This window comes from Narcine bancroftii, chromosome 4 (assembly GCF_036971445.1).
Source record: "Narcine bancroftii isolate sNarBan1 chromosome 4, sNarBan1.hap1, whole genome shotgun sequence".
NCBI classification, from domain to species: domain Eukaryota; kingdom Metazoa; phylum Chordata; class Chondrichthyes; order Torpediniformes; family Narcinidae; genus Narcine; species Narcine bancroftii.
Window position 1 is genome coordinate 49,817,373 of NC_091472.1, and position 15,925 is coordinate 49,833,297.

The 15,925-nt window shown below is 39.7% G+C and overlaps 1 long non-coding RNA gene across 3 annotated transcripts in view; it reads left to right on the forward strand.

Annotated features, from left to right (window-relative positions):
- The window catches only part of LOC138760549 (uncharacterized), a 257,782-nt gene extending 242,625 nt beyond the window's left edge, over positions 1–15,157 (forward strand). For 2 of the 3 annotated variants that reach the window (XR_011355692.1, XR_011355693.1), the window contains exons 3-6: positions 7,891–8,037; positions 9,642–9,845; positions 13,843–13,971; positions 14,061–15,157. This is a non-coding gene — a long non-coding RNA (uncharacterized lncRNA). Of the gene's footprint in view, positions 1–5,852; positions 6,065–7,890; positions 8,038–9,641; positions 9,846–13,842; positions 13,972–14,060 lie in introns of those variants that run through there. The other variant, XR_011355694.1, reaches the window with a different exon arrangement.
- Positions 15,158–15,925: the final 768 nt, after the last annotated feature.

Below are 15,925 nucleotides of genomic sequence, written 5' to 3' on the forward strand. Positions count from 1 at the left end.
AATCAGAATGCAAAGAATAGTTGTGAGTGCAAGTTTACAGTTTTTATACAAATTCATTTTTTGACATACGTTAAGAAATCATCTGGGGCATAGACTATTTTTAATCTAGTTTTATGAAATGAGACACCATCTTGCCTTAGTCCTTGCTCAGCTGGATAGCTAGAATGAGGGTGGGTGGGGTGGTGGGAATTGTTGGTAATCTGAAATTAAAGTGGCAGGCGGAAGTGATAAATGGTCATTAATTTCTGCTAGCTGAGAAAGCCTCCACATGAAGATAGAACTCAAAACAATCAGATTCCTGAGAAAACATCTCAAATTTCTTTACAGAAGTGTTTTCTTTATTCATGGGATTGGGTGTCACCAGTAAAGCCAACATTTATTGTCTTTCCCTAATTGTCCTTGAGAATATGGCAGTGGGCCACAGTGGAATTCCTGGATATAAACCAAGCACATTTTATAAGACAGAATGGTGTGCAGTTTAGAGGAGGATATCTTGTCATGATGTTATTCCCAAGCTGTATGTTTTTGAAGCTACACTCGTCCATTTGACTGGTGGGTATTCCATTATGCTTGAGCCTTGTAGTTAGTAGAAAGGTTTTTAGTAAATCAGGAAGTAAGTCACTAATCTGATGATCCCTGTTCACATAGCCAAAATGTTTATGTTTCTAAAGTAAAACACAGAAGTCTGCAGTCACCATGATAAAAGTAAAAACACAATGGCAGAGAAACTCAGCAGGTCAAACAATGTACTTTATATTCTACAGAAGTATGCTATTTGACCTGCTGAGTTTCTCCAGCATTGTGCTTTTATTATGTTTATGTTTTTGTTGCAACTAATTTGTGAAATAATGTATAGAAAATAGGAAACAGGAGAGAAATCAGGGAGGTTGTCTCATGTCATGCTTAAGATGTACATGCTGAGGAAGCTTTTGAAGGTGCAGAAAAAGACACTGGGCCAAAATTAAGAAAGAAAGTTCTAAAGTTCAAAAGATTGAGTTGAATACATATCAAGTTCCTAATTTGTGACCAATGACCAGAGCCCCTAAATAGAACTTAAGGAAAGAATAGAGAAACGGACAACTGTCACAGTCACACACCTTTTGTAAACGTTCAGGGGTAAGCTTTGTACTCACTTATTTGGAAGGGGGAGAAGGGTGATCTAGAAAAAGGTTGAAAAACAATGGGGTAATAATAAAAATATGCTGGAAAACCCTCTTCCTCTCCAGATTGTGTGAAAGTTGTTGCTTTCAGAAAAGTTTGAGCAGAGGCAATTATTCTGAATCATAATTGCACTCCTGCTTTGTGATTAGGGTGGCAAATTGCGCAACAGGTAGAGCCATTGTGCCCAGCATCAGGGTCCTGGTTTGATCATGACATCCGATACTGTCTGTGCACAGCTTGCATGTTCTTCCTGTAACTGCATAGCTTTTCTCCGGCTACTCTGGTTTTCTGTCATATCCAAAATATGTGTAGATAGATAGGTTAATTGCTCACTGTTGTTTACCCTTTGTGTGATATAATATGAGAAGAGTTGAGCTAAAAATAGGATTAATTTAAGATTATCAGGTAATGGTTGGCCAAGACTTGAAGGGTTGAAGAACCTGTTTCTGTGCTGTCCCTTTTAATAACTCAATTAGCCAGAAATCAGTAAAATTGCTTTCTCTGTTGTGGTCTATGAAGAAACAAACAGGATGAAAAATAGGTGGCTACTTTAACACTAAAGGCATAACATGAAGTGGTTGTGCTTTGGAATTATTCTGCAACTACTCAAGCCACATAAAATCAGATTAGGGTTTCTTTATCCCAAACTTTTGAAAAAGAAATCAAGCAGACTGGATATGGAGGATAGATTGTAACTCAAAGAAAACAAATCTCTCATAATTTTTCTCTGAAAGCCTTGGAAATATATCTTGTACTTAGCCATAACTTTGTGCTATTTATATGGTTGTCTGTCAGTTTTGTTGATTTCTTAGCCTTTAGTCACTTTCAATGGACTAAGTAGAAGATATAGTAGTAAATAGCAGTGGAATACTGAACTAACTTGATGAGTGACTGAAGGACACAAAATTCACTGTTGCCAAGAATATGAATAATGGATTGCATTCTTGCTGTGACTGCTCAATGCTGCAACGCTTCTTGTGCAAACAATAATAAAGAAATAATCCAATTTCTGGTGTTGAGATCTCCTCCACCCTTTCTATTTTTCAATAGGTCATATACTGTGTATCCAGTTTCTTTTTCTCTCATCCTGGTCTCGGCAAATGGCTCACTGAGATCAAACCAAAACCGATGACGCTAAGCAATGAGGTCAGGCAGCAGAGGCACTCAGTCTGTGATGGTACATGACAGTATGGAGAACATAAACAGTCTGTGATGGTACATGACAGTATGGAGAACATAAACAGTCTGTGATGGTACATGACAGTATGGAGAACATAAACAGTCTGTGATGGTACATGACAGTATGGAGAACATAAACAGTCTGTGATGGTACATGACAGTATGGAGAACATAAACAGTCTGTGATGGTACATGACAGTATGGAGAACATAAACAGTCTGTGATGGTACATGACAGTATGGAGAACATAAACAGTCTGTGATGGTACATGACAGTATGGAGAACATAAACAGTCTGTGATGGTACATTACAGTATGGAGAACATAAGAACATAAAAAATAGATTCAGGAGTAGGCCATCTGACCCATTGAGCCTGCTCTGCCATTCAATGGGATCGCAGCTGATCTGATGTTTGGCTCATCTCCACCATCTGCCTTTTCCCCATATCTCTTAATTCCCCCTATCGCTTAATTCCCCTACTATGTAAAAATCTATCCAACCTTGTCTTAAATATATTTACTGAGGTAGCATCCATTGCTTCAATAGGCAACAAATTCCACATATTCACCATCCTCTAGGAAAAGGAGTTCCTTCTCTGTCCTCAATCTATTACCCTGAATCTTGAGCCTACGTCCCCTAGTTCTGGTTTCCCTTATCAACGTAAATATGAAACAATGATTGGAATAAATCTACAGGTACAGCCATAGAACCATAGAACATTACAGAACAGAAAGAAGTCCTTTTGGCCCTTCTAGTCTGTGCTGAACCATTTTTCTGCCTAGTCCCACTGGCCTGTACCCAGTCCATAGCCCTCCATACCTCTCCCATCCATGTACCTGACCAAATTCTTCTTAAGTGTTAAAATTGAGCCCACATTCACCACTTAAGCTGGCAGTTTTTTCCATACACTCACCACTGTGAAGAATTCCCCCTTCATGTTCTCCCTGAACTTTTCCCCTTTCACCCTTAACTCATGTCCTCTGATTGGTATTTCACCTACCCTCACTGTAAAAAGCCTACCTACATTTACTCTGTCTATCCCCCCTGTAATTTTAAATACCTCTATCAAATCTCCCCTCATTCTTCTAAGATCCAGGGAATTAAGTCCTAACCTGTTTAACCTTTCCCTGTAACTCAGTTCCTGAAGCCTGGGCAACATCCTAGTAAGTCTTCTCTGCACCTTTCTATCTTATTGATAGCGGGGTGACCAAAACTGCACACAATACTCCAAATTTTGCCTCACCAATATCTAATGCAACTTTACCATAACATCCCAACTCCTATACTCAATACTTTGATTAATGAAGAGTAATGTTTGAAAAATGTCTGTTTACAATTCTATCCTCCTGTGACACCACTTTCAGGGAATTTTGTATCTGTATTCCCAGATCACTCCAAGGAAAAAAGGAATACTTAGCAAGAGAAAGCACCTTTCCCAATGAAAATATCAAAAGAAATGATGAAGGGCAGGGCAGATGAGAGGAATTATCTTGCTGAAGTTTTCATTCAAGTAATCCAGTGTACAATTTCCTTGATGTTAAAGGGCAAGCTTAATACAATCACTCAAAATTCATCCAGTCAATTAAATGACTGGTTCCACAATTCTGTGCATTGAATACCAACAGGTCAATGATAATGATTTGAATTCTAGCTGTGTCGTACACCTGCTCCTACGATAAAATTGGATTAGAAATAACAGAACTCTTCGCACCAGTGAGCCCACTGCTTGTGCTGTACTTTGTGCTGACTGAGAATAGGCGTGCTCAACTCGTATTTGATTTGAAATGGAGAAAGAATCACTAAACCATAGATTGAGAATTATTACAAAATGCAGGTACCTAAACAAAATATGCTGCGCACATTTTTAAGAATCACAAATGGATGGGGAGCAGCTTCTCTGCATTTTTGCTGTTTTACGGATATGTCTGCAGTTCCATATAAAATATCACTCATTGTGAATGGCAGTAAATTGCAAAGCAGTTACTTCATAATAGTCATGGTCACCAATACAGTCTGACTAGATCATATGTATGGAAGGGGGCAGAGCTCAGCACTGGCATTGCAGGCTATGTCAGTCATACCTGAGTGTGTTTGCCAGAGGTAGCAGAATTAGTCATGAAAATTGTGCTGGTCACTGATCACCTTGCCTCGCCCTCTTTAACACAGTCACATTAGTACACAACATGCTATAACTGAGAGACTCTGAAGTACCTTTAAGGACATGGGTATTCATTTCAAAATGATGATTTTGTCGAGGTCTTCTATCCTTCATTAGGAAATGTAGCTCCAATGTGGTTGTTAAAGGGAATGTTTCACTCTGCTTGTAAATGTTTAAGTATGGGCATGTTTGTGTGATGGAGCTGCCCTGTGGAGGATAATCTGCCCTCCATACATCCACTGCTCTTGTTTTCCTCTGGACATCCAACATGTTGATGTCTCCCATTGGTTCACCCTACTGCCTCAGTTCCATAGACCTGTGTCTGATGCTAACCTTGGGTGCCATGTGCGTGAAATTCCATATTCACTCCAAGAATGTGTGGGTTTCCCCACTGGCTTTGGCTTCCTCCCACATAGCAAGGATGGGTTTGTCGGGAGGTTAATTGGCTACCATAATTTTAAAAAAATATATACATTTAGGCACGCTAACTGGCCCTTTTGGCCCACAAGCCTGTGTCGCCCAATTAAGCCCAATTTACCTACAATCCCTGGTACCTTTTGAAGGGTGGGAGGAAACCAGAGCCCCCAGAGAAAACCCAGACAGACACGTGGATAATGTACAAACTTCTTACAGACAGTGCAGGATTCGAACCCCCTCCCCCCCCAGCCCCCGGTCATGATCCCTGGCACTGTAACAGCGTTGTGTTAACTGCTACGCTAACCGTGCTGCCCCATTACTGCTGCTGTCTGAGTAGATGGCAAGCGAACTGACAGGGAGAGTTAGCTGGGAGTTGAGAGGAAAGACAGGATGTTGGCAGATAAATCGGTGCCGAAGGAATGGACTAAATAGTCTGTTTGTATGATGAATGATGTTTTGACTCTATCTTGTAGATGGTCATGGAGATTAGATTGTGCAAAAGACTGGGATGAAGGAGAGGCTCCAGCAAACAAGTAAAGTTTTCTTATGAATAGCCCATCAATATAAACCTCAATTAACAAAACCAAGAATATAAGATCAGTAGTCTAACTGCAATGTTAGAAGAAATTAACTGACTTAACCACAGCTTGTAAAGCGATAGTCTCACTTACAATTTACAAGGTTTCATAAGGGTACAGAGTAACCCCAGCCATAACATTTCTTGCCTTCCTTGTTTTCCCTTCAAATCACAGCAGTGTTATCCAATATGCCTTCATTTGTACACTCCATATTTGATTTGGCTCCCTCTCCCTATTGGTCAGATATAATTATGTTGGCCGTATGCTTTACTCTAATTGTTGTTGGTTCAACTCCTGTTCTGGAGACTTAAGCACAAGACATTTAGGCTGATGGTCCTGTGAAGTATTGAATGAGTGCTACACTATCTTTTGCAGAAGATACTGAGAAACGATTTGTTTTCAGGTGAGTGAACAAGTTCCAAAGATATTACTGTACTTCAAAGAAGAGCAGGGGAGTTCTCCGTGGTGTTCTGGATGATATTGGGATCTGCTGGCAGCACAAACATCGGCTCTCTAATCAAGATCACATGGTTCTGGGAGTTTCCTGAGCAAACAGAGGTTGCCTTGTTAAGTATGCTTGAGCAATAATTAATTTTGAAAGTTCTTTTTTGGCTGAAAAGCTTATTTTAAGCCTGGGGAAGGTATTTAAAAGGCTCCTTATAATGAGATAGCCCTTTGTCCCACACCATTTATTTCTCTCATCAGACCATGCCATTGAAATGTTCACATTCTTTCATCAGACCATGGATTAATATCCACCCATCATTTTATAGGACAAGCTTGTGCACAAGAGAAGGGTAAAAGGGGAACTACAATCTATTCCAATTGACAGAGTTCTAATCAATTCAATGAACTCTGGGCCAAAATTGGCATGCAATGGAAGGGCAGAGGTCCTTATGTTTCTGAGTATGTTTCCTTTAACACTGAACGTTCTTCTCACATTTGAAATTATAAGCTGATCGATCATCAGGCAGCCATTCACTTGCAACTCTCTTCCGGTGCACAGTGCTGACTGTCTCCAAGAACTACAGCATTTCCCAGTAATCAGGGAATGAAAGTTTTACTTGGGGATATCAGAGCTTGTTCTGCCATAGGCTACATCTAGAAAGTGTAGTCACATTTGCACAGATGTGAAGAAGAGGGAAACCGATGGGCAGCTCTGGAAGAATGAAGGGGGGGGAGAGGGTAATGGATAGGGGGGAATAACTGTACTCAAAAACATAAGATTCAAAGGGGACTTGGTAGTTTTTATGTAGAGATATTTTCACTGGTGTGAGAGTCACAAAGTGTCGGTTATTTAACACTAAAGTGTGGAGTAATTTCTTCACCAATACAGTAAATTTCTGCAATTCTCTATCCCTAGGGTGGCAGAGGCATACCATTCATTGTACATATTTAAGATGTAGATTGAGGAATTGTGGGAATTATAGGGAACTGACACTGAACTAAAGGCAGCATAGACCAAACTGGCAGCAGACTGGCGCAGGGCATCAGAAACAAAGATAACACATCCCGTTGAGAAGAAGAAGCAAAGGTGATGACCCTACAAGATCGTGACCACAGTGCAGACCAGCGAGGGGCTCAGTGTCTGAGGGATCCAGACAGGCTGCGGGTTGCTGGTGACTTGTGGTCGGGGGACCTGCACTCGCTGCGGGCTGCTGGACACTTGCTCATGGGAAACAGGTATCAAAGCTGGGATTTGAGACAGTTCTGAGGCCAAGAAGAGCTATCAAGAAGCCTCTGGTGCTGATCATGATCGTGTCGGAGGTTTGGTTCAGGAGCTTGCATTGCCGATGAATCCACAGAGGCTGCAGCAGCGCTGGAGGTGAATCCACAGGCACAGTGAATCTGCATGGACTCTCGTCCTGTAAGGGGTGCTGGGCAATAGTAATGGTGACTCTTTTTCTGCCTTATGGCAGGTAAAAGTTAAAGTATATCATGTACGTTACATTTTAAAAGTTTTAATTAATGGACATTCAGCATGGCAACAGGTCCTTTCGGCCCATGTTCCCATGCTACCCAATCACACCCAATTGACTTACAACCCTGGTATGTTTTAAACAGTGGGAAAAAACCAAAGCATCCAGTGAAAACCCATGCAGACACTGGGAGAGCGTACAAACTCCTTACAGACAGTGCCAGTTCGAACTTGGATTGTTGGCACTGTAACAGTGTCACATTAACTGCTACGCAAACCATATTAATAATAATAATATGTTAATAGTGTATTAATAATGTATTAATATGTGAAAATAAGAAATGGAGCAGCAGGATTTCAAGGAGCTTGGTGGCCTATTTTCTTGTGCTCTTGGGCAGATTGAAGGGGTTATGACTGGTGCCAGATCTGCCTGTACCAGCTGTGCATTCTTTCAGTCAAATCATTTTCTTCTGTTCCAGCATTTCATTCTTCAGAATGCAAGTCCATGTGTGCATGGTCAGGGACATTTCTTTCTGACAGAAACCAACAATCCTGACCCAGTTCGTTACATCAGGAGATGCACAGGGCCTGAGCTGAAGCTGCAGATCTCACCAATGACATATTTGGTAAAGTATATCCTTAATCCAGACACTGACTCTGTGTGAACTGTAGGCATAAAATTATTATACCATACACTTTGAATTTTTCTCTGCATTTGCAGCCCCCTTGACTCTTGTCTGAAATGATTCCTCTTTCCAATCCAGCCACATCGCCCTTATCAGCCATGGCATTGAACGATAAATAAATTGTCCTCAAATTTTAGGTGGCAGTGTAGAGAGACAGAGTGAGAAGTGAGTGAGAGAGAGAGAGTATACTAGAAATAGGTTGTAACAGAGCCACAGGCCTAAGGATCAGGTGTGTTCATAACTCAAGCACAATTCCCTGAGTGTCAGTAACAACAGTTATAAATAGCCAAGTTCCTGTGGAAAATTACCCCTGTGGTTCTTTAAATAACTCTTTAAATCTTCTTCTCTAAATTTTGTCAACAGAAACTTTATTGTGACTCTGTAGCCCCTTCTGTGACTCTGTAAGAGAGCTGTTTAACTGTCTAAGTGATACTAAAGTACTCTATTAATGCAAATACAGCCATCTACTTTATTTTCCTCAATTGAAGTGTATTCAAAGACCTTTGGCACTGATTACTGAGGACATGCAACCCAGTGGGTAATTCCCATTGAGCTTGTGCACAATTTAAACTCGTGCTTGCCAACAAAATGTGAATGTTGAGGAGATTTCAGAATGTTAGTTCAATCCCTTTGCACTGTAACCTGCCAATGAACAACTCCCTAAAGCAGCCACAGGGAGCGTGCAACTAACCAATTATAACAGAGTGCATTGAAATGTCACTTCGACATGATTACAAAGCAGAACCTTGTTCATTTCTGCACAGGAAGGAGCTTATTTTGCTGCTAAAAAAAAATAGGCTGATTGGAAGTCCAGGTGAAGGGTCACCTTGGCCTTTGCATTAAGGCCTGATGATATTTTCATGCAGTATGGGCAAGGATCACATCTCTCTGAAACAGGCTAAAAGCTGCTTTAGTAAAGCCACAGCACTATTATCTGTGGTCTGGCATAATTTGTGCGTATTTGTCTCAACTGCATGGCAGAGTGAAGAAAGCATGTCAGTGTCTCTACTTCCTCAAGCGTTTGCAGAGGTTTGGTATGACATCAGAAACCCTGGGAAATTTCTACAGATGTGTGGTGGAAAGTGTGTTGACTGACTGCATCACAGAATGGTACAGTGACACCAATACCTCTGAGCATAAAGCCTGACAAAAGGTAGTGGACATATCCCAGAAGATCACAGCTAAAACCCTCCCCACCATCGAGAACATCTACAGGGAATACTGCCATCGGAGAGCAGCATCAATCACCAAGGATCCACACCACCCAGCACACACTCTATTCTCACTGCTGCCATCAGGAAAGATGTATAGGTGTCACAAGAGTTGCACCACCAGGTTCAGGAACAGCTCCTACCCTTCCACCATCAGACTCCTCAACAATAAAAATTAATCAGGGACTCATTTAAGGGCTCTTACATGTGCACTTTGTTGATTTTTTTTTCCTCTCTGTATTGTTTGTTTAAATTTTTGTACTTGTTTATATGTTTACATTGTACAGTTTATTTTTGCACTAACAATAAGTGCTAATTCTGTTTTGCCCACAGGAAAAAAGAATCTCAAAGTTGAATGTGATGTCATGTATGTACTCTGACAATAAATCTGAAATCTGCACCAGCTAGCTGTTTAAGGATCTAACCAATGGTCCTTGAAAAAGCCAAATGGAAATCCCATAACAAAAGTGCTATGAGACTTCTTTGGCGGGTTGAGGAGGAGCAGTGATACCATGAGCACACTAAAACTTACTGCCGGTAAGTGGATGAGTTACTGTAAAAGCCTGAAACTTTGAACTGCACTTGTAAGTTTGGAGTTCACCACAGCACTTGGGGACATAAAATCAAGTAAATGTCAAAGGAAATCCAATGTCTGAAGTCAGTAAAAACTCATCTCATTCTTCACTAAGGATGCAATCTTTGCACTGTCTGACACCATTAATGAATGTCCAGCCCAATAATGTCAGGAAATAGTGAGAATTGGATTTAAAAATACTGTTGCCCTTGCAGGTGACAGTCACATCCTATGAATAAGTACAACCAAAATGCTCAGGTCACAAAAAGGTGGGGCATTTCATATATTTGGTGCTTATAATGAGAGGCATTAAACATTCTATATCTAAGAAAGCAGTGAGAAGTTATTGGGGAGGAAAATAATATCATTCCTTTTATACTTCAAACTGGATTTTCTAGTCAAAATATATTCACCAAAATCTTACAGTGTGTAGAGATTTGGTTCTTTTAGATCTTGTTAAGAAGGGAGCATAGGAGCAGAAAGAGGCTATTCAGCCCATCGAGTCTGCCCCGCCATTCAATGTCCATAAACTGATCTATTCTCCCACTTATCTTACTGCCCATCTTTCTCTCATAACCTTTGTTACTCTGGCTAATCAATAACCTATCCATCTCTCCCTTAAATGCACCCCAATGACTTGGTCAAGGTTGATTTGATGACTTTCGATGCAGCATTTTATTTCTTCAAAACTATCCAATAAAAAAACACCAATGGAAACAGAATTGCTATATCTATTGTTTTTACCATTTGGTGGAGATCTTTTAAATCTATGACAGATATAGAAGTCTCCTTCATTTTCAGAGCTTTTACTCAGTTCTCTTTTCCTCAGATAGTCTTCTCTTTTTCTGATTTGTTTCTAATACTGACCACAGAAAAATCATTAATCATCAATTTATCTTATGCATTTTCTCATTTTTTTCTTCTAAAAATAGGATGAATTACATCTTTTGATTTTTATTGCTCTGTTTATTGATTATCCTACAACTTTAGTTAAGAAAAAGTAACAAATCTTGCTTTGGAGTAAGTGTGAGCACGTAGAAAATATCAATAACAACCGGATTATCATTAAGTTGGCTGTTTCTTACATCACCCAGTCATGCAGTCATTACAACTCCAGTACAAGTCTGACAAGGAACCATCTCTTTTCAAAATTACCTTATGGAAAACACATAATAAGTACATGTGTAAATGTCAACAAAGAACTTCTATTTCTAGTTGTTTGTACCCTAGACTTATCTCTGAGTAGAGGTTTAATGTAAATTTCAAAAACACTGGGTAATGGAAAATTACATTGGCTTATCATTGAAAATGAAGTTTCATTTCTGCGGTCAGCACTGTTACGTTGGATGGCACGGTTAACTTAGCGGTTAGCACAACACAATTACAGTGCCAGTGACCTTGGTTCAAGTCCAGCTCTGTCTGTAAGGAGTTTGTATTTTCTCCCCGTGTCTGCGTGGATTTCCTTGGGTGCTTTAGTTTCTTCCTACCCTTCCAAAATGTATGGGGTTTGTAGGTTAACTAGGCTTGTGGGCTTGAAGGGCCTGTTACCATGCTGTATATATAAATTTATATTTAATTTTATATATATTCATTACAAAGGTACAAATTTAGCACTAGAACATTGCTGTTTCACTCTCTGCAGGCTAACCTACAAGAATTATAGTCTCAAATCCATGCTCAATCCCACCCAGTCCAACTCATTGACATACTAGTGTCTGCCCAAACCAGATTTTATCCCTTCCAATTTTTCCACCTCTGTTCCTAAGGAGCTTGTGCATATTTTAGCTACAATTCAACACCTTCTGGTCAACCTTTCATGCTTCAGCCAAATACACATTTTTAAAAATATCTGAGCCGAAGAAATTAGTGCTGACAAGTTATTTGCCCAGAGGCTTATGATAGCCAAGCCAAGTCCATATTTTTCAGCAGCGATCTTTGGATAACGTTTAGGAACAGGAGCCTTAGACCCGAATAGTCGGGCCAGTTGCTATATTTCTTTCAGTATCCTGATTGAGATTGGCTAGCATAGCATTCACCTGGACTGAATCTTGCAATATCCATTGGATGCATGCATCCCCAGAATTATCAGGACCGTAATTCAATTTTACGTCTCTGTTTAACATAATTTGTTACATCACATTCCATGTCACACCACTGAACTCAAACTTACTTGCAATGTTAATTAGTCACTTTCTGGAACACTCTTTTTAAGATCTTTGGCATTTTGATTGTCAAGCACTTTCAACTCCGGTATTGGTTTCAAGATCCATCCCAGAAACTTAGCCCAAAATTTAGACTCAACCCTTCATTGCACTGTTTCTTGGGTGCAACATCCTCTGAGATTCCCTCTTCAGAAGTGGCCATTCGATTATCCCTGTTGGCCCCCTCATGTCAAAGGTTCCATGACGTTAGTTAAAGAGGAGAAAGGAAATTGTTCCCTCTCTTCTGGCCAAGATTATATTATTCACATAAATCATATAAATATATTATATTACTATTTGTGGGACATTCCATCTGCAAATTGGCTGAGGCATTTTCCCCATCACAGCAGTGGAAGCATTTAAAAAAATACTCAAGTACTAAATCAGCAAAAAAATGCTTTTCAAATTTCCTGAGAGGATGAAAGAAGGTAGATAATGTGAAATATTTATTTCATTTTCTCTTGATATATTCATGCAAAGTGGTGGAAGAACAGAACAATATTTTAACCTTGACATTTCTGGTTCAATTTAACTTCTTACAAGGCATTGACCTCCACAGTGACATCTTCCTCTGTAGAGAGTTGGTGTCATAGTGGACAAAGATGGTAATTTTTTCAGCCCTGGGGAGAAACTGGATGTCCAGCTGCCTATCTACTTATTGGCATCAGAAGGCCTGAAGGACCAGTTAACATCTCATGATTCCAGTTCTCCTCTAAAAAAAGTGTTCCTGCTCTTTGAGTGCCAGGTGCTTTTAAGTAACATTAAGAACTGTCTGATAAACAGCAATCTACCTCCATCAACGATGATTAACACAGGTACTACTGGCAGTCTACTGATGCACAATAATGAGCTTCTAGGATCAATTTCACATGGTTCCTGCAAAGAAGTGATGAATTTTACATGATTTCTACCACAACATGAAAGGGTCACCAAGAAAGATTTTGTTCAATACAGCAGGTTTTATTACTTTACATCAAGATTGTAATTCAACTATTTAAAGTTCAGATATATGGATAGGATGAGTTTAGAAGGAGATGGGCCAAATGTAACTAGACCAGAATGTCAGGTTGATCAGTATGAATAGGTTGGGCCAAAGGGCCTGTTCTGTGCTATATGGTCCTATAACTTTATTGAAATGTAAACTTTTGTTTCTGAATATGTTTCCTGTTTTAATGCAGGGTTTTGGACTCAGGAGTAAAACATGAAAGTCTGGAGACACTGTGGTTGAAGTAAAAACAATGCTGAAGAAACTCAGCTGGTTAAACAACGTATTTTAGCCAGCAAAGATAAGGATACATAACGAACGTCTCAGGATGGAGCCCTTCATGGACTCAAGGGATGTGAGGATAGGGTGTGAATGTGGTTCTGAGGCAGAGTGCCTGCCATGATTTGATGGAGTAGAGCAGCAGGTATGAGGGCCATGTGATGAGCTTGGGGTGGACTTTGGATAAACTGAGAGTATTGATAAGGATAACCACAGTGAAAACTGCAGGACATAAGGAGCTTTAAAACAAGGGTATGTAATTTATTCAAGCCTAAGGGCAAGGCCCCCAAAGAGTGCTGGTTATGTTATTTACATGTATAATGACACCATGATACTCCACAGCATATGAATTATTTACAACAACTTAAAAGCTGCACACTTTTTCCCTTTTTGAAGAGAATAATTTACGTATATATAATACTGTAACAGATTCAATCTGTGGTTTTACTTCTTCAGTCAGTTTGAATTCCTCCATTTTCTCTGATATCCCATCAGCTCCTTAAACAGGAGAAGCTCCTAGCGTAGCTTACTGCTGCTCCGTGAAACACCAATGGGGAAGAATTCTCTCTTAACATCAGGAATAAATGTAACAATGCACAGTGACGAGAATGTAAGGATATAAAAGTAAGGAACAGACTATGAACGGTTTTCCTTTGTAATAATTTACTGTGAATAATTTCTACCTTTGGTTTAAAAATCTCATTTCATTTCAGCATCTTCAAGGATATCTCAGACTGCGCACAAGGATCAATGTGGGAACTTCAACCTTATTTCCAAAACATACCACACATCTCAGATCACCCCAGATGGTTAACTTATTTATTAATCAGCCCGTTCTCAAATAATTGTTTTAGTTAATGTTTTGAACCCTGTACTGCAAATGATTTACCACTGGATTAAACACCGTGTCTGCCTGTCCCGCATCGGACTTGTCAGCCACAAACGAGCCTGCAGCTGACGTGGACATTTACCCCCTCCATAAATCTTCATCCGAGAAGCCAAGCCAAAGAAGAAGAAACACTACTCAGAAAATGGGGTATGATGTTAGCACCACAGAATCAACCTTGAACAGCAAGAGTGCAATTTTCCACCTGGCATTAAATCATAGCACAATTATGGATATTTTTTTTTTAAAATTGGGCCCCAGAAGTATTTCATCAGATCAAATTGAAAGGAAATTCAATTCTCCACCTTTGTCAGACATCACCCTTTAAAAATCTTTCAAGGATTATTTTGTAAATGTAAGCTTTTAATGTACTTAGAGGTCTCAGCTTCCAATTTTTTTTCCGGAAGATATTTGTTCCATGTGGATTTTTGCAATTAGTGGAACTGGATACAGTTGGAGCATTGCTGCAGTTAAAAACCATTTCTTTTTGTTAAATATTATTTTCCTCTTCGTCGTCAGTAGAGTTGTAAGTAAGAATTAGTGTCAGTGAAGAATAGATGCTTGTAATTTTTGATGCATACAGTACAACTTTGTTTTAAAACCTCTAATGGCCTATTCACTGATATCCTGTGGCTGTGCAATTGGATCCAGTAACAGGGAGCATTTGTAACCCTTGGTTTATCTTGTTAATGTAATCCTGGCTTATGTGCTCAAAAAAAAAGTTCCCTAAAATGCTCCATATTTTACATTGCTATTAGACTAGATACTGGCAGACACTTGATATTTAAACCCAGTCTTGCCCCAACTCATGAATAAAACAACCTCTTTTCATGTATAGCTCTGTCTCTGTTATGGGAATTCAGAAATTGCATCTTAGTTTCTGTAAACATGGTCTAATAAAAATAATAATTAATAAATTGGCAATACTTGATGCTCTTCTTGGTGAACCCAGTCAGAATTATCACTGGGCCTTTAAACTTTCTGCACACTTCCTCTCAGCTTTAACTAAAAAAAATCCATCATCCACCCTTAAAATATTGATTTTAACATTCCAATTAATCTAACAAGTATGACAATACTGTAAAAATGGAGATGCAGTACTTAAGGCCATGATCATTTTTAGGAAATGTTAATGAGCTTATTGTATCAGAATGTCGCATATTCTAAAGACTCTCCTTGACCATTGTACTCACCATGAATGCTCAGGAGGCTTCAAGGACACTTGCAGAAAGCCCCGAGGTCCAGACATGTGTGTCCTCTCACTTCCTTTGATTTGGGTGGCATGGTTGGCCATAGCGGCTACAGTGCCAGCGACCAGGATTCGAATCCGGCATTGTCTGTAAGGAGTTTGTACATTCTACCCATGTCCACATGGGTTTTCCCTGTCTGCTCTGGTTTCTTCTCATCGTTCAAAACATACTGGGGCCGTCAATCAATTGGGTTTCTTTGGACCGCATGGGCTCATGGGCTGAAGGGACCTGTTACCATGCTATATGTCTAAATTTAAATTTAAACCTCACCTTGTACAGAGCTCTCAGTCTCATTTATTTTTCAAATCCAATAATATGATCATTGTAATTGAGCATGCTGAGATTTGACAGGCTTACTGTTCAGGCTGCTGGGGCTAATTTGATTGCTTTCCATGTGACGTGGATGTTGTGAAACATTACTAATTTGCCTAATGTGATGGAC